General features: G+C 41.6%; 1 protein-coding gene across 8 annotated transcripts in view; it reads right to left on the bottom strand.

The window, feature by feature from the left end:
- Positions 1-18,492, bottom strand: part of PITPNM2 (phosphatidylinositol transfer protein membrane associated 2) — a 1,082,174-nt gene that overhangs the window by 994,490 nt on the left and 69,192 nt on the right. The window lies entirely within an intron of this gene.

The following is an 18,492-nucleotide window of genomic DNA, read 5'->3' as shown; positions in this document are numbered from 1 at the left end:
CGTTGCCTTGACGTTTGTCCAGATCGTATATATCTTCTGCACGTCGCTAGCCGTTACGTTGATTTAGAGGGTAAAACTTTTGTTAAAGCCCCAGCAATTTCCGTGTGAGCTGAACGCTCTGGTGTCCCGATAACCATGACGAAAAAACATGCACGGGTTAGTATTGTCTCCGCAGCTCAGATGGCGACATTCACGCCTCTCTGTCCAAATCGTCGCCAAAATGTTGCAAATAAATCACTTCAAAGACCACAGGGCAGTGAGTTTCCAAATGGAACAGCATAAACAAGCACAAATAAATGACAACATACATCCGACATGATTCAGACATGGGTTAGATCACGTGGAGCACTTTAAAAAAGTGTTGTTCACGTCAACCAGAATGGTGGCTGTTTGTGTTCGTTCCAACAAAGCTCAGTGATTTAGTAAGGGGTCAGAGGGCCAGTGCATAACCTTGGAGAGTGTGCTGGAGCGGAGTTTTCAGTTTGAAAATTCAGTGGCTTTTGAAGCTCTGGCATGTCTATTCGTTGTACTAATTTATTAATAATTAATAATTAATTATTTGTCTTGTGCAAGTGTGTTTATATTAATCAATCCGTTTGTCTTAACAAGAGAGAGAGTTACACGAGGGTATGCATAAACGTGCTGATTAATTATAATGTGCGTGTTTTCATGTTTAAACGTTGCTATGTGCTGTTTATTTTTGAGCACAAAACGCTTTCCGAATTAATGCTTTTCTATGTTGCAAGAGCTAGATAAATACATACACATAAGGGTATTAGTGGGGTTAACACTGTTTAATCACTATGCTGTAGTAACGATTGTTTTTGTCTCTTTAATTAAGATGGTCTATTGAGGCCTATGATGGCCTAGAAAAGATGGCCGATTTGTAAGCCTGGCTGTGATTTATAATATGAAAACTGTGACGAGGGAGACCTCTGCTGGAAATGGTCCTGAAGCTAACTGACCATGGTCCTTGCTTGCTTGTTTGAAAACTTTCCATGAGGACAGCAGCAGTTTTGGGAGATCTCCAAGTGAAATGAAAATGTCCTTGGCAGCCTTGGGAAACAAAGGAGCCTTAGAGAAAAACTCTGAACTGTGGCTCGATTGCCGAGGAGAAGTAGAACTAACAAGATACATTTTTTATTTCTTGGTTCCTGTTCCGTAGTCTTTATTTTGTGAACTTTTCCTGAGCGGAGATTTTCAAATGTAGCGATGTTATATCCTTTCCTTCTCGCTCTGCTCAGCAGGTCCGGCGGACATTACAGCTTTTTCTATGTTTCCAATGTATCTTTCCATTGTTTTAGACACTATAAGAAATGTTAGCCTAGAGAGGGTTTTTTGCCACTTGCCATTTTGCCTTTGCCGCGTACCGAATCTGCGTTGCTGAGGATCGATGCTGAAGGGACTTCGTCTTGAGAGACATTTACCGAGAGACTTGTCCTGACCCGTTCTGACATTTAGCTAGAATAGGTAACTATGAGAAAATGATTTACTCTGATTGATTTCCTTTGACTAATTTTAGATAAAGCAATATAATTTTAAACATGGTGTTGGATATTCTTTCTTGTCAATTATTGGGTTTACATTTTTGATCATTGCTGTATATGTTGTATAGATTATGTTTAAGGACAGTCACAAAAACCAGGTCTTATCGACCTCGATATAGATGCAGGGTGATTAGGAGTTTTCTTTCCACAGGTTTATTGCTGGTAGAGTATTTGAGCGTATGTTAGTGTAGTGAAATGGGCCCTAGCGTGTGATGTATGCATGTGCGTGTAACTGTGAGATTACTCTATCCGTGGTAGTGGGAATATTATACACACCCTGATCTCTATCAATTTCCTGGTAGCAGAGTAGGATGGTTTTTGATGATTGTCTTGATCTGATAAGATTGCTTGTACATTAGTTTATTGATTATTGGTTCATGTTGGTATATGTACTAATACTATATGTTGGAGTCGTAATGTTGAGTTATATGTAGTGCTTCTGGAACATGGAAGCTGGTAGCAGTTTCGTAGTAGGGCAGAGGGAAGTATATGCTGCTCTCGGGAAAGACGGAATTGTGAGGAATAACGTGTGACAATTGAAGTTGCGCGTCACATTGTCTGGGTTCGGAATCAGTGACATTGTCGTATGTTACTATTAGAATATATTTCTAGTATATAAGGAGTGTGTATGATAGTGAAGGTTATCTGTGAAACTCTGGTCTTAAGTCCCAGGGATCCGTAAGGATTTCCGTTAAAGCTTATCGCGGGAGGAGTAATAGGTATTCTCTGAGCTTGTTTGAAGAACTGGGCAAAGAAAGCTTGCTTAGTTGATGTATGTTATAATTCTGTAGTGGGACAGATTGTGCGCTGTTCTCGGGAAGCAGGATTCTGTGTGCATGTACTATATTTTCTTGTATGAATGTGCGTGGATGCATATACATTTATTGACTGTAAGACTCTTTGGACAAGTCCTAGAGGAAACGGTTAGGAGATGTATGAAAGTTTGTTGACTCTTGAGAAATAGACACACTTTACTGTTCTGTGGTTAGCGAAGCAGACAATGGAGATGTTTTTATGTTGTAACTAATAGATTTTGTAGAAATTTTGACACGAAGTCTACTGAGAGATTTTGTAAAGGAGGGGTAGACGAGTGACAGAAGACAGGAGACAAGCGACTGCAGCGACTGTTGACGTCAGAAAGACCGCGCTCTGATTGGATAGTAGATCAGAATAGGGTTCGCGCTAGGATTGGTGCGTTAGTGTGAGTCGCGCAAGGATTGGAAGAGCTATTTAGTGACGTAGGCGCTCCAGGATTGGTGCGTTAGTGTGAGTCGCGCTGTTATTGGTTGAAAATTTGTATTGTATATTTATAATACGAGAAAGAGTAGAGAGTTTTGGTAAGCGCTAAAATGTATTACCAAGAAGAGAAAAAGAAGAAAACGTTCTTTGGAAAAATTAAAAAGTGGTTTAACAAGGATAAAGATGTTAAGACAAGAGAGGGTGAGTTGCTACCTCCAACGAAAACACCTGCATCCTTCATGGCTGCGAAATATGGGTTTCATACCTGTATATGGTTGGAGAATTGGGTTAGGTACACTAAAGAAGATGGTGTTCTAGCATTTCCAGAACATGGTTCATTTAATCTGGCCGTTTTGAGAAATTTACGGGAAAAGATGTTATGTCTAGACCCGAAACCAAGACCTACACAGTTTGAGGCTTTAGTGGAATGGGAAGAAGAAGTTCATGAGCGAGAAAAACAGAGGTCTGGAGGGTACTATAGGTATATGTTTGGGAGGAGACATGATCGTGAGACTCATCATGATCGAATGAAAAGGTGGCGAGATGCTAGTATGTCAGAGGGATTATATCCGATGAGGACAGTTGAAGGAGGAGCAGAAAGGGTTCCTGAGTCAGAAATGAGAAGATATGGAGAATATGAGGATGAGGTCTTGAATGACATGATTTACAAGAGACCACCTCCATATAGACCAGAACCGGATAAGAGTACACCAGTTGTTTCTCCGATAAGAGATACAGTTTGTGTCAATGAGACAGAAAATGAGACACCTGAGTTAAGAAGTGATCACTACCGTGATGAAAATACCAGACAATTAGCCAGAACCACAACAGAGCTGACTGAGAAAATTAGGGAGTTAACGAAGAATCTGGAAGCTGTTACGGTGCCTGTAACTATAGGTCCGGTTATTCCTGTGTTTGATAAACAGAGGACAGGTGAAAATGGACTGGTGGTTCCATATGCTGGGAATAATTTGACAAATTCAGTTGGTTCTTCAGGAGATTCAAGTAAAAGAACAGAAAGAAGTGACCTGAGACGATCCAGACATGACATATGTAATGAAATACTGGATGCTAGTGAACCTAGTTGTTCAGGGATGCCGATTTTAGAACCGCAAAAGAGAGTGGTTCCAGTGAGAAAAACTGCTGAAATAACGGTTGATGATTTGAATGATTGGATGAAGGTTCTTCAGAAAAAGGATAAAGACTCACAAGCAATTGACGTGGTTAAGTTACGGGTAGAATTAGAAGAGCTTGTTACAGGAACAGTTCCAACAGAAATTTTGAAGAGTCATCATGATGGTGAGCTAATGTTCATGTGTAAAAACATCACCTGGAGAGCAAGGAATACACATGACAGGCTAAGAGCGATAGCAAATGAACAGGGAGTTGACATTGATAAAGTGAAGGCTTTACAAAAAACCTACAGGATGGATTTTACGGAGAAGGATATAGAAAATTTGAATGCTACTGGTAGAACAGGACAGATTAAGGAAATGGTAGCATTATTGCGAAGATGGGGTGATGTAGAAAAGTGGAAGGATAGGTGGTATAAGAAAAGAGAGGAAGATAGAACAACTTATTCAGCATTTCCAGTGAGAGAAAAAGAGAAAAAGAGAAACCAGTGGATAATTATCCTATGAGAGAAATACCTGGAGGAGGATATGTACATGTTCCATGGACTAGACAGGATATTTTATCATTTACGAATGATTTCCCTCGATTGAGAGAAAAGCCCGTCGAATGGTATAGGCAGGTAGATAGGTTTGTGAAATTGTCAAAAGTGCTGTGGGTTGACCTGAATAGTCTGTTTGATATAATTGTTCCAGCAGACTTGTGGACTGAGTGTAAAATAGTTGTGAGTTGGCCTACTGAGGAATATCCAAGAGATCCAAGAACAGGGGCACCAGATCCAGAGGTAATGAGAAAATATGATCAGGTGATGGTATACCTGAAGAGTAAAGTACCTGCAAAAGAGACAGACTGGGTTAAAATAGATCGAACACAACAGGAAGCGAAAGAATCAGTTCATGCTTTTTACGAGAGGCTGATACTGGCATTTAAACAATTCAGTGGAGATGAACACCTGGGTGACAAAGATTTGAGTCATTTTGTATACAGATTTGTATATGGCCTTAGACCTGAAATTGGTGAGAGAATTCGTGAGCACACAGTGGATTGGCAGAGTAAGAAAGTAGATGAGATCCTGAGGCATGCAAAATACTTCAGTGATGAAATTGAAGCAAAACAAAGAAAGCTGAAAGAGAAAGCAATGTGGGCACAAGTGAAAGTTGCGGAAAGACAGGAAGCACAGTTAGTGGAACAAGCGAATAATCCAGGAAACAATGCAGGGAATAGACCTAGATATGCAGGGAAAGAAGAGGGAAGTCTTGAGGAAGCGAAAAAAAAGTTTCCTTGTCACAACTGTGGCCAATTGGGGCATTGGAGATCGGAATGTCCTAATCCATTATTAGTTAGTAATGAAAATAAACCCTTAAATCAACAGGTGCAGAACGAAGGAAATAATCAACAGCAGCAACAACAGAAAGTTGTGAGACAGCAGAGTCAAGAGCCAAAACCGCCCTTGCCGCAGAATAGAGGGTTACAAAAGTATAATCAGGATTCAGGATTCTACAATGATGAGCAGGTAAACAAACCAAGACGTTCTAACAAAGTACAACAGTACTTGTTAAAGAGTGAGGGGAGTGAGTCTGAGGGTGATTATTGACGGTGCCGAAGAGAGGAGGAAGAGTGCATACTTGGTGCAACTCTAGAAATAGACCAGGCAGGACCATTTGTGGATGGGAAAATAAATGAGGAGAGTGTTACTTTTTTGGTAGACACAGGTGCGACAAGATCAACTGTCAGGTCAACAGATGTTAGAAATCTTCCTCTCTCGGATGAAGCAATCCAAGTAGTTGGTGTAGCCAATACACAAATCAGAACACGTCTTACTGAACCAGTGAGAGTACAGATAGGGAAATTTTCAGATATGCACAGATTTATCGTCTGTGACACGAGTCCAGTGAACTTGTTAGGTAGGGACTTGTTATGCAAAATGAACTGTACAATTTTTTGTACACCGGATGGAATAGCTTTTGAGACACCAGATGAGGATGTTTTGTACCGAGTGACTCTAGAGAATAGAGAAAGTGAGTTAATTGGTGCATTTGCTGTGTTTGATCCGGAGGATTTGCCTCGAGAACTAAGAGACACAGTGAAAAGGGCAGTTTGGGATTTTACTGGAGAGGATGTGGGATTGATGAATAATGTAGATCCAGTGAAAATTGCAGTGAAAGAGGGAATCACATATCCTAACATTCCTCAGTACAAAATGACACCAGAAATAATTGAAGGAATAACTCCTATAATTGAGAAAATGATTCAGCAAGGAGTCCTGAGAGAACTACTGAGTAGTCCGTGTAATTCACCGATAATGGGATTAAAAAAGCCCAATGGGAAATTTAGGATCGTAAAGGATTTGAGAAAAGTTAATCAAATTGTGGTGGCATGTTGTCCTATTGTGCCAAATCCATCAGTGATCCTGTATCAAATTCCACATGATGCTGAGTGGTATACAGTGATTGATTTGTGTCATGCGTTCTTTTCAATTCCATTGCATCATGATAGCCAGCCGATTTTTGCATTTAGGTTTGGCCAGCGTATTTTAGCATGGTGTCGTATCCCACAGGGGTATACGGGGAGTCCTTCGATATTCAATCAGTTATTGAAGAAATCGTTGGAAAGTTTGATCATGCCCGAGAGTTCAGTGCTAGTGCAGTATATTGATGACCTACTGGTGGCATCAAAGACACGTGAAGCTTGTGAAGTAGATACCATAGCTTTACTGAATCATCTGGCAGATGGAGGGTTAAAGGTATCTCCAGCCAAATTGCAATTTTGCAGGAAAGAGGTGCATTATCTTGGACACAATATTGAAAAGGGTCTGAGAAAAGTGACTGATGACAGGATCAGAATAATCAGAGAAATGAAAGCTCCAAAAACCCAGAGAGAAGTGAGAATGTTCCTGGGTATGGTGGGTTATTGTCGTCAGTGGATAGTTAATTTTTCGCTGATAGCAAAGCCATTGATTAGACTGACAAAAAGTGAAATGACAGATCCATTGGATCTAGATGCAGAACAAATGGCAGCATTTGAAGAGCTCAAAAATAAAATGTGTGAGGCTCCAGCCTTGGGTATGCCTGACTATGAGAAAGAATTTGAGTTGTACTGCAGTGAGAGGAATGGATGTGCACTTTCAGTGTTAATTCAGAAGCATGGATTACTGAGAAGGCCTATTGCGTACTTCTCATCGACACTTGACCCTGTAGCTGTGGGTTTACCAGGTTGTCTGAAATCTGTGGCAGCAACATGCAGAAGCCTGGAACAGAGTGAGGGAATCATAATGGGATATCCTGTAAGGGTATTCGTACCTCACAATGTGGCAATTCTTTTGACAAGAAGCAGAACTCAGTACATGTCACATAGTCGGTTGACTAAATATGAAAAAGTGATTCTGGGAGCATCAAATGTGACTCTTGAGAGATGTGTAAATGTGAATCCAGCGACACTTTTGCCAGATATTGAAAATGTGGGTGTGAAGATGGAAGATGATCATGATTGTTTGGATGTGCTTGATTACTGTACAAAACCGAGACCAGACATAAGGGATCTACCCTTGGATGAGAGTGATCATGTGTTGTTTGTGGATGGATCATGCCTGAGAAATGATAATGGTGTGCTATGCGCAGCATATGCGGTATGCAAAGTTTCAGAGGTCATGGAAGCATCACCATTGAAAGGAGTGAAATCTGCGCAAGTTGCTGAATTGGTGGCATTGACAAAAGCTTGCGAAATTGGGAAAGATTTGAGGACAACTGTAATGACTGATAGTCAGTATGGATTTGGAGTGGTGCATGATTTTGGCCAGCTTTGGCTACAAAGAGGTTTCTTGACATCGGGTGGAACTCCGATAAAGAATGCTGAAATGATTGGTAAATTGCTTGAGGCGATACAGCTGCCTAAGGAGTTAGCAGTTGTAAAATGTGCTGCCCATGGACAAGGAGAGGATTTTATAACGGTCGGAAACCGTTATGCCAACGATGTTGCGCAATACTGTGCCAAGACAAATCAGTCCATCAATCGGGACAGAGAGGGGGAAATGTCTTTACTCTCTGTGATGTTTACTAATGTCTTAGAGACATGGGATGAAGTGAAACAGTTGCAAGATGAGGCAGGTGAGGAAGAGAAAAAAGATTGGATTAAGGCAGGATGTGCTCCAAGAGAAACAGACCATGTTTGGGTCTACAGAGATGGCAGACCAGTAATGCCCAACTCCATCTTGTCGTCAATGGCAAAGATGTATCATGGCCAGGGACATTTGGGGAGGGATGCGATGGTTAGGTCGTTTAAGCAGACCTGGTACAATGCAAAGTTCAGGACAATTGCAGAAAGCATCTGTCAAAGGTGTTTAGTTTGTCAGCAATTTAACACTGGAAAAAAGACAGTGGTGAGTCTGGGGACAATAGGCAGAGAAGGAGGTCCTTTTACAAGAATGCAGATTGATTTCATTGAAATGCCCCAAGTAAACAGACTGAGGTATGTTCTAGTGGTAGTCTGTTTGTTTTCAAGGTGGGTGGAAGCTTACCCGACTAGAAGAAATGATGGATTAACAGTGGCAAAGTTACTGTTAAGGGAGTTGATTCCTAGGTACGGGTTTCCAGTAACAGTTGAGTCTGATAGAGGTGGACACTTTCAAAATGAGCTTATGGGTTTGATTTGTGAAGCATTGAAAATACAGCAGAAGCTACATTGTGCATACCGACCAGAGGCTTCTGGTGTGGTTGAGCAGATTAATGGCACAATCAAGAATAGGATTGGAAAAATGTGCTTAGCCACTGGCATGAAATGGCCAGACGTTTTACCTCTAGTTCTGATGACTATGAGATCTACTCCAGATAGAACTACTGGTTTGAGTCCGCACTAAATAATCATGGGACGTGCAATGCGCCATGCATTCGTGCCTGTCAATAAATTGGTGACAATAACTGATGACATGATTTTGGATTACTGTAAAGGCCTGGCTGACGCAGTTCATTCTGTGTTTCACCAGGTTGGAGAAGAAGCTACCACACTTGAGAAGAAGCAAGCCCATGATCTGAGTCCAGGAGACTGGGTGAGGATTAAGGTACACAGAAGAAGAAATTGCTTGATTCCAAGGTGGGGAAGGCCGAGACAAGTTATTCTGACTACGACGACTGCAGTAAAGTGTGCTGGAGTGAAGCACTGGGTACATGCAAGTCATACTCTGAGAGTTCCAAACCCAAAAGAAGGGACTGGTAAAGAGTATTTTGAAGAGTCAGATTCCAGTGATGATGAAGATACAGAATCAGTGAGGAAAGAAGCAGAAAAAACTTCGAATGAATCACTGCGAGTATCAGAGAGAAGATCAGATTCTGTAAGAGAGCCTGAAGTTTCAAACAGCAGTGAAGGAAAAAGAAAAGAAAAGAGAAATCACACAGAGACTACTCCTGAATCAGAAGAGGAGGAGATTGAAGAACCACTTGAGATTATACTTGAAGAAGCAGGGTCAGAAGAAGATAGAGAGGGACAGATTGCGGAAGACCCCCGAGGAGGTGTAGGGAACATTCATGACGAGCTAGGTGAAGGGACAAGTAGACAGCAAGAAGATTGCGTGTCGGAGACCCGAGGAGGGACAGGAGTAGGGAAGTCTCAAATAGTGGTGAAGAAATCTGTGGAGAAAAAGAAAACTGCTATAAAACGAAAACAGAAGGCACTTGAGACAGAATTGGATGATGAGAATGAACAAACAGAGGGTCGAGTTCTGAGAAAGAGAACTTGGATTGGAGAAAGAAGCAATAAAGAAATAAAGCCAAAAAAGGTGATAAAAGGAGATCGTTGGCCTAACAACAGAGTTAAGAGGCTGAGATACAGAATAATAAGAGCAAACACATCGAAAGCTGAACAAGTGAATGAAGTATCGAGTCAAAGTTCAAAAGCTGAAGGAGAAGAATCAAAGGAATCAAAAGAACCAGTAGAAATAAAAAGAGTAAGAAGACCCAACCAAGAGTACAGATCACCGGAATGGTCTTATGTGGCACTGTCTGAAGAAGGAAAAGAAGAAACAGTGACTCGAGATAATCCGGAAGAGATCTTGAGAGAAGTGGTTGAGGAAGATACTGGTGAAATCCTGAGAGTACTCTTGACTGATATTGGAGAAGAGTCAGATACTGAGGATTTTGATGTTGGAGATCTAATACAATTTGATGTTGAAGAAATTGAAGTGAAGAATGACAAGTATCCAAACTGAATAAAAGAAAGATTCACTTGGATTGAGTGAACGAGAAGATCTTTTGGAGAAACTGGAGGAGAAAAGAGTTTGAAACAATCGTTGAAGAATTTGAAAGTTCCTATTTCAGTAGTGGAGTAGTAGAGGTTAAAGCAAAATAGTAAAATGGCTAACATAGAGAATAATCAGAATAGATGTGCCTTCTTTAAGAGGTGGTGTAGGATGTAGAGATAGTATTTTTGGACATTTGCCAATGAACAAAGAGCTGAATCCAGCTAAAGAAGCTAACACTTTTGGTGAGATTTTTATTGAAGAAAAAGGATTAACATTAGATTACATTTTTAAGAATAATTTAACTTGCAGTCTGAAAGGAGAAGAGAAAGCTTTCCTGGATATGGTAGAGGAAAGGAGATTGAACATGCATGAGAAAGCGGGAAAATATAAAGTGAGTGAGACAATTTGGGACATTGAGATGGGAAAAGAGTTGAAAAATGGGGCTAGTCCAACTTTAGCTCTAGATGCATCGCAAAAGGGTAAACTTTGCATTACGAGAAGGAAATCCCAATATGATACATATTTTGTTGGGACTAGTGAGTGCCATGATACATACTTCATTGCAACAGGTTGGGGTTTCAGAGGTGGAGAAGATACAATTTTTCCAGGAGTGTACTATGTTTGTGGGAACAAGGCTTATTACAAGTTGCCTGACCATTGGTATGGCACGTGTTATGTGGGGCTGGTTTTTCCGAAAATTTTTCATATAGATAAGATAAGAGATGTAGAAGATATTAACTTACTAATGCGTTTTAAGAGAGAAACTTGGTCTGAAATTGTAGGTGACATTTTTGGGGTTTTGATTCCAGCAGTGGGAATTTCTTTAAATGCTTATGGAATTCGGAAACTGTCCACAGTGGTTGATCGTTTATCGACAAATACCGCAGGAGGGTTTCTTTTGGTGAATACGGAATTAAGTGCCGTACGTGCCATGTCTATGCAAAATCGACTTGCCCTTGATATTCTATTGGCCAAGGAGGGTGGAGTCTGTGGAATGCTGAAAGTTCAACATTGTTGCACTTACATTCCAGACGAAAGTAAAGACCTGAAGGTCTATATCAAAAATATTACTGATTTGCATGAAGAATTAGTACCATTTGAAGCTGAGAGTTTATGGACTAAAATAGCTAATAAAATGATAGCTGTTAAGGATTTTATTGCAAAAATAGGTAGTACTATTATAGGTAGAATATTGTTCCCTTTAACTTGTATAATTGTTGCTTTATTGATACTGAGATTAGTGTGTGTGTGTTGTAAAAACAGGGGAGGGAAAAAGAAATTGGATAAAGAAAAGAAAAACAAGAGGTTGAAAAGAGAACCGCAAGAAATTGAATTAGAAGAATTGAGGGAGAGTGTTTATTTAGAGACAAAGAGGGATGATGAAAGAGTGACTGGTGTGTAATGATGTATGAGGAGAAAAAGACATTTCCGATTTCTCCTAAAATGGGACTAAATTTTCACTAATTTTTTTTTTTTTTGGGGGGTTTATTTGGTGATAAAATCACCAAAGGGGGGATTGCTGGAGCGGAGTTTTCAGTTTGAAAATTCAGTGGCTTTTGAAGCTCTGGCATGTCTATTCGTTGTACTAATTTATTAATAATTAATAATTAATTATTTGTCTTGTGCAAGTGTGTTTATATTAATCAATCCGTTTGTCTTAACAAGAGAGAGAGTTACACGAGGGTATGCATAAACGTGCTGATTAATTATAATGTGCGTGTTTTCATGTTTAAACGTTGCTATGTGCTGTTTATTTTTGAGCACAAAACGCTTTCCGAATTAATGCTTTTCTATGTTGCAAGAGCTAGATAAATACATACACATAAGGGTATTAGTGGGGTTAACACTGTTTAATCACTATGCTGTAGTAACGATTGTTTTTGTCTCTTTAATTAAGATGGTCTGTTGAGGCCTATGATGGCCTAGAAAAGATGGCCGATTTGTAAGCCTGGCTGTGATTTATAATATGAAAACTGTGACGAGGGAGACCTCTGCTGGAAATGGTCCTGAAGCTAACTGACCATGGTCCTTGCTTGCTTGTTTGAAAACTTTCCATGAGGACAGCAGCAGTTTTGGGAGATCTCCAAGTGAAATGAAAATGTCCTTGGCAGCCTTGGGAAACAAAGGAGCCTTAGAGAAAAACTCTGAACTGTGGCTCGATTGCCGAGGAGAAGTAGAACTAACAAGATACATTTTTTATTTCTTGGTTCCTGTTCCGTAGTCTTTATTTTGTGAACTTTTCCTGAGCGGAGATTTTCAAATGTAGCGATGTTATATCCTTTCCTTCTCGCTCTGCTCAGCAGGTCCGGCGGACATTACAGCTTTTTCTATGTTTCCAATGTATCTTTCCATTGTTTTAGACACTATAAGAAATGTTAGCCTAGAGAGGGTTTTTTGCCACTTGCCATTTTGCCTTTGCCGCGTACCGAATCTGCGTTGCTGAGGATCGATGCTGAAGGGACTTCGTCTTGAGAGACATTTACCGAGAGACTTGTCCTGACCCGTTCTGACATTTAGCTAGAATAGGTAACTATGAGAAAATGATTTACTCTGATTGATTTCCTTTGACTAATTTTAGATAAAGCAATATAATTTTAAACATGGTGTTGGATATTCTTTCTTGTCAATTATTGGGTTTACATTTTTGATCATTGCTGTATATGTTGTATAGATTATGTTTAAGGACAGTCACAAAAACCAGGTCTTATCGACCTCGATATAGATGCAGGGTGATTAGGAGTTTTCTTTCCACAGGTTTATTGCTGGTAGAGTATTTGAGCGTATGTTAGTGTAGTGAAATGGGCCCTAGCGTATGATGTATGCATGTGCGTGTAACTGTGAGATTACTCTATCCGTGGTAGTGGGAATATTATACACACCCTGATCTCTATCAAGTGCACTGTGAGTGTGTTCTGCCCAGACACTGGCAATAACAATACACTTCCCGCCTGAACATTAGATCGCAATACCCCCCCGCTGTCATCATTGAATGAACATTCTAGAATGCCTACTGCTGGTGGTTGCTGGAGATACAGGACTGGGCAAAGAGAACTGATTTTCTCTACACTGGACAGTTCCTTGAAGGCTAGCTCAGGAGTTTAATGGACTGGTGACTGCCAAAAAGCCAGATCCTTCGCAGGGCAGGTGATTAGGTGCAAAGGCAACTCCCTGACACCATCATGGACATTACCTTTATTGATCAAATTCAAAGCACATGATTTGCATCATTGACTTGGTTCTGAGATAGAAGCTAGTATTTATATACTTTTTTATCTAACACGGAGAAGCCCTTGCAGGCGCGGATATGGCCGCATCACACCACGGCAACACCCCTAGCTGGCAGTATGCTCGGACGGCAGAAGGTCCTTCTTGGAACTGTCAGTGATCCATCGGCTCCCGTGGGCCTCCTGTCCCTTGCACTGTCAGTGAACATTGGAAATGTCACAATCTTTGCTTTATATTTGTAAATCGTAATGGGGGGGGGGGGCGTTAAATGTTAATACAGTTCTTAGGCATTCAGTGGTTTGAGAGCACAGTGTTTAGATGATGATGGATGCCTGCTACTGCTCCTGGAGACAAAATACACTGCTGCAGGATTATACCTGGAACGTCTTTTTTCGCGTGGAAGGCCTGACTTACAGAATCCTCTTAAAGTGATGTCCAAAGGCTCAACGGTCACTCATCTAAAGTGGCTGGCTTCATACAAACCAATAATGACGGAAAAAATATTACCACATGGCTGAATAAGCACATATTGTTGGGCTCCAACTGATGTCAGACAGGCCTACTATAAATCTTTTGGCGTGTCTATCCTGCAGAAATATTTTTTCAATTGTGCTTGCAACAGGACCGGTAATGTCATACCGTTTTGTTCCTGAGTGTTGAGGGTCATCTGTCGTAATCATTGCTGCATCATGTTTCTAATACCGTGGGAAAGTGATAAACAAAGGTGCTGAGATATCTATCTGGCTTAAGAATATAACCGTTCTGTGGAGAAATCAGATCCCAGAAGCAAAGTACAATGAGATGTATCACAGCTTTGGCAATCCTGACCTCGGCAGAGATCTTTGGTTACAACTTACTGAAAGTAACCTTTCATTGGTCCCTTTCAAGATCTTGTTCCCCGGCGTCTGGCAGAAAACTGTAAGGACCACAGGAACAAGCAGAGGTAAGTGAAGCAGTCTTTATTGATGTATAAGCACTGACTCCGAAAGGCATCTAATCCAACCAGTAGTCTTCCTCAAACTGCCCTCCAACCGCCACCCTCGCCCAAGGTTCTACATTAGAACCAGAGGACGTCATAGCACCATGGGCGAGGGCATGCGACCAAGGGCAGTGCGAGGCAGGTAGTGTGACCTGTACAAGGCAGTGGAACGCATGCTCATATAAAAGTAGAATAATAAACACAACACAAACCTTCCCTCTCCTTCACACCCAACACAGAATGGGGCTGACCCGAGCCTTGGTGATGCCATATTGGGAGTAATTTAACATCATCTACACAGACCTTCCCAAGAAACATATAAAGAGATTCCCAGGAGGGAAGAATCAGGCTGCTAGACTGCACCTCAATCTCAGGGAATTAGAACACATCAAACTGGCACAAAATCCCTCCACTACCTCCCAGTGAAAGCAAGAATTACATTCAAACTCTAATGCCTAGTGAGGAACTAGCCAAGTAAAGTTATACCCCAGCCAGGGATCTCTGATCTATAACCTAATTTAGGACAGAGGACGTCCCACCAAGCGGCAAGCCCCTGGGAGTACAGAGACCTATGCTCTGGGACAAACTGAATCCCCTCATTGGGGAAGGACCCACCCACCCAAATTCTAGAAAACACCGCTGAACTGAGCTGTTCAGGCTGGCATTCAGCTACTCACATTTGCAAAGGGTGATATTTTAAGAATTCCCCAAAAGGATCCCTCACGTCCGCTTAGAGCCTATCCTGCACCACACATACCCGTTCTGAAGTTGTGGTGACCACGACGTGCCACTGCTGCACTTGACAGAAGTCTGTAAATAAATAAATAAGTATTGCATGGTGAAACATGCCAGCAAGAGGGCCGTCGAGGAATGTGCGTTGATTCGGGTGGGGGACATGGGTGCAGGACAGGTTTGGGCCTGTAGTAGGGAGCACTGCCTGCTCCTGTAGGACTGCTCCAGGAGGTTGTCAGGGCAGGTCAATGTTGCTGTTTGCAGCCCATGCCCCTGCAGCATCTGAAAGGCTCCGGTGTCTCTGAGCCCAGTATTAGCAGGTCCAGAGTTTGCAGATCGTATCTTTTTAGGCACGGAGAGACTAAAGGTAATTTTGTGTGAAATACCCCAACTGGTGATGAGGGCCTAAACTGAATAATATGAACCCACATCAAGAAAACACTGCGTATAACTGTATTATGTACCCAATCAAGCAGTGATGCCAATTAGAAATGCCAGTATCCATTCTTTTGCAATAGGGAAAAATACATTATCTGAGGAAAGTCTACGGAGGGAAAATAAATGTCATATCCTGAAGGCAGAGGTATCTGAGCACAGTACTGAGTTTCCAACAAAGGGTTTGGAATGCATATTTCACTGTATAGTACAGATCTACACTCAATAAAGCTTTGCTATACATACGTCTGAAGGAGCTTCGCACAGTAGAACATATTAGGTCTTCCTGGAAAACAATTAGATTGCAGAAGGCATGTAAAGGTGTACTTATATGTATTGACCTTGCATAGGGGTTGCTTGAGCCTACAGCACTGATGGGAGTGAAGAGAAGGGCACTTATGTGCAACAATACGGCCTAGGTTAAATCTTGACAAATGACTGGCCATACACTCTGTAGCAATGTAAATGATGTAGTTTGGTTCTGTTCTTGTGACCAGGCGATACACCAATGTGTCCTTGTTACTCATATAGTCCAGCACTGTGCACGGCTGTAAGCAGAATGCTTCAGTTCAGCTCCCCTTTAGTAAAAGTTCCTCCTAAAAAGGCCACCAATCACAAACTCCATTCCAAGATGGCCACTAAACACAAACTCCACTCCAAGACTGCAGTATGACCAGCCCCTTTAGGTCAGGTGATTCCTTGTCTGGGTTTAGCACTAAACTTCTCTCCCTCTTGAGCCTTGTGATCCTTTGCCTGATTGTATCTGCTTCTGTGTGAATCTGACATTGTGCATTTAACACTATCATTTGTATTGCATCAACCCACTTCCATAAATTACATCAGTCATGGGTTGTTTTTGTGATGTTATGTGAAGTATTGGGTTCATAATTCAAGTAATGTCACTTCCGGTCACGCAATCAGAAGTACAAGGGGGGCTTATCCCACCAACTCCCCGTGTCGCCCAGGAAATAAGGCCAGGGGCCAACAAAAAGTCAACAGACCAGGCTGTCATCTTCGTCTACCCCAGAGCCGACTTCCAAAGAACGAAGCTGGCTTCCCTCTCTGCTAACGAAGGCAAGTCTTCGATATCCACTCCCAAGATAAAGGTGCCTTGGTTCATTAGAAGTTTAGAAGTTGTATTACTTGGCGCTTTCCCTTGTCTGGAGTGGGAGCTCATCCTCTTCAAACCAATAAGAGCTGCTGAAAAAAGGGTAACCCGTTGACCTTGACGGTCGCCTCCTCTCTCCCTCTGAGCTTTCCATCTTCCCACCACTGGGAATGACTAGGCCCCCAAGCTGGCGTAATCTTGCGTATATTCAGCATTTCGCATTATGATCACAAAATTCGCACAGGAAGTAAGTAAAGGAAGCAAATGGAGATAGACCGGCACACTTTCACGGTCCACAGGTGGTGTAGACATAGAAATAGGCCAGACAACGTTCAACATAAGGAACATTAACAAGTGGGGAAGGGGATTCTACATGCAGCACAACAGCAAGTTTAATCACCTCAGTCCTACTGGTTGAAATGCTGAAATACCCAGATTAGCCCCTGAGACGATAGCAATGCCAGCATACTGCCTTTCTTATTCGTTTCAGTGGTGCACCAGAGATGCAAGTCATGAAACAAGCTTCACACCAGCGATGTGCGGTATAGCGCAATGCAGGTTCAGAAATGGGTCTGTGTTTAGGAGTGCGGGAGTGTGAAGTGCACTCTTACAGAGCCAAGGCGCCTAAAACAGCAGAATAGCTTCAGAAAAATCAAGACAGAGCAGTAATTGCAAGTTTTAATGTTTTAAAGTCAACGTACATAAAATAATAATGAATGTAAAGATGCATTCAACACAAAGCACTGACAATCTGCAGGCTGAAGCCCACTGCTACACAGCACAAGCATTATCAGAGCTTGAAGAGCTAGAAAACACATTTAAAGGAAGACGAGCTAAAAGTTTACATGATTTGGACTGCCGCTAAATAATTGTAGCATGCTATAAAATAACACCAACCCCGGAAACCCTCTGTGGTGTTAAATTTTTGTATCTTTACAGAGTGGGTGAATCCTCTCTCCATCTAACTTTTTCACATAAAAGCTACCCCAACTGGGTGACCCATTGCTCATAACTCATTTATTTAGAGGGTGGCAGGGGGCTTTTTTTAAATTAAAAAAAGTTTTCAATTTGTAATACCTTTTTCCATGGATGTTAACTAAAACACACACGGAGTCCGACTGTCAAGGACTTCTTTACTAGCAAGTACGCTTCATGCCTCTTCAAACGCAGGATAATTAATGAAATAGGGTATTTTTAAAGAGTATCTACTACCACAGGTTTGCCATTCAGAAGGATGGTTAAGACCTGGTTATTATAAAAATATACACATTCTTATATTCTACCTGCAGACAGCTACCCTCCAGGACCCTCTCAAGAATGTGTTAAATCAGAACAGCCCCTTTGCAAAAAACCTTAATATCGGGGAGAATCACATCCGGCTAGAAACATATCTATGTAAAACAAGCACTGGCAAAGTCAATAGGCCTCGCTAATGTGAGATCTATGGCTTTGTCCATGTTTTATTTAGCCATGTTGTACAGCAGCGCACCTGCTGTGCAGCATGGCTAAAAGCAACGAGGGAGGCAGGATACTGGATGGTAGGGGGAGAAGGATGTGGCGCTACAGGCAGAGCTGCCGTGTCCCTGGAACTGGGGAATCTCAGCGTCTGCTCAACATCCTGTGATTCTGGGCAAATCACCTTAATCCCCCTTTCCTTCAAAAAACATAAAGAATGTGCAGTTGTGGAATGTAATTGGTGCTCATATAAAGCGCTGATACCTTCGTGTCAAGTTTGCGCTATAAAAAAGAAATGCCAAAAAGAGAAGAAATAATATCTCAATCGCAGAGCGAGCATTCATTCATTCACACTCCTTAACCTGTACTTGGTCCAGGGGCTCACAAACAAAAGAAAGTGACCATTCGCATG

Source organism: Triturus cristatus, chromosome 11 (assembly GCF_964204655.1).
Source record: "Triturus cristatus chromosome 11, aTriCri1.1, whole genome shotgun sequence".
NCBI lineage: Eukaryota > Metazoa > Chordata > Amphibia > Caudata > Salamandridae > Triturus > Triturus cristatus.
This window is presented reverse-complemented; position numbering and strand designations above follow the sequence as displayed.